The sequence below is a fragment of the Cinclus cinclus genome, chromosome 32 (genome assembly GCF_963662255.1).
Source record: "Cinclus cinclus chromosome 32, bCinCin1.1, whole genome shotgun sequence".
In the NCBI taxonomy this organism is placed as follows: domain Eukaryota; kingdom Metazoa; phylum Chordata; class Aves; order Passeriformes; family Cinclidae; genus Cinclus; species Cinclus cinclus.
In genome coordinates this window covers 1,366,883-1,368,309 of record NC_085077.1, presented here as the reverse complement: position 1 = coordinate 1,368,309, position 1,427 = coordinate 1,366,883, and positions in this window count along the sequence as shown.

The following is a 1,427-nucleotide window of genomic DNA, read 5'->3' as shown; positions in this document are numbered from 1 at the left end:
GTTGGGGCCGCCCCCCGTCCCCGCGCCCGCCCCGCCGGAGCCGCCGCCGCCGCCGCCCTCCGCCCCGCGCGCGGTGATGACGTCAGTGGACGGGCAGCGCCGCCATCTTAAGAGTGGCGGTGGGGGGGAGGGGGGGGTGCGTGGCGGGACCTTCCGGGAAGGCGGGAGCGGCGCGCGGAGTGTGTTGCGTCATCAGAGAGCGACGGCGGCGCCGCGCCGCCATGTTGGGCGGGTGAGGGGAAGGTCTGGGCGGGGGGGCGAGGGGAGCGAGGGGAGCCGGGGATGCGACGGTGTCCCCAAAGTGTCCCCAAAGTGTCCCCAAAGTGTCCCCAAAGTGTCCCCAAAGGGAGCGAGGGGCTCAAAGGGAGCGAGGGGCTCTGTCACTGTCCCCAAAGTGTCCCCAAAGTGTCCCCAAAGGGATCAAGGGGACCCGGGGCTCTGTCACCATCCCCAAAGTGTCCCCAAAGTGTCCCTGTGGCTCTGTCACCGTCCCCAAAGTGTCCCCAAAGTGTCCCCAAAGTGTCCCCAAAGTGTCCCCAAAGTGTCCCCAAAGGGAGCGAGGGGCTCAAAGGGAGCGAGGGGCTCTGTCACTGTCCCCAAAGTGTCCCCAAAGTGTCCCCAAAGTGTCCCCAAAGGGAGCGAGGGGCTCAAAGGGAGCGAGGGGCTCAAAGGGAGCGAGGGGCTCTGTCACTGTCCCCAAAGTGTCCCCAAAGGGATCAAGGGGACCCGGGGCTCTGTCACCATCCCCAAAGTGTCCCCAAAGTGTCCCTGTGGCTCTGTCACCGTCCCCAAAGTGTCCCCAAAGTGTCCCCAAAGTGTCCCCAAAGTGTCCCTGTGGCTCTGTCACTGTCCCCAAAGGGGACGCTGGGACAGTCAAGGCCACCACGGGGCCACCAAGGGCCACTGGGGCCACCATGGGCCACCCCAAGAGGAGTCAAGGAGCCACCGTGGGGCCACCAAGGGAGTCACCAAGGCCATTGTGGGGCCACCAAAAGCCACTGGGGCCACCAAGGGCCACCATGGGGCCACCAAGGGCCACTACAGGGAGTCATGGGACACCACGGGGAGCCTGGGGCAACCGGGGCCACCACGGGGCCACCAAAAGCCACTGGGGCCACCAAGGGCCACCAAAAGCCACCACGGGGCCACCAGAAGCCACCACGGGGCCACCAAAAGTCACCGGGCCCCCCCCCAAAGCCACCACAGGGACCGGGGCGTTCCCGTGGCCCCGCCCTCTTCCCTAGGCCACGCCCCTCGGGGCACGCCCATCCAGGCCACGCCCACCAGTCGCGATGGGACCCGCCGGGAACTTCGGTGAGAGCGAGACCCCCCTAAAACCCCCCCAAAATATCCCAAAATAACCCCAAAAAAAACCGCTCCGGGGAAGCCCAAATCCGCGCGGGATGGAACCTCCCAAAAAAACCCCA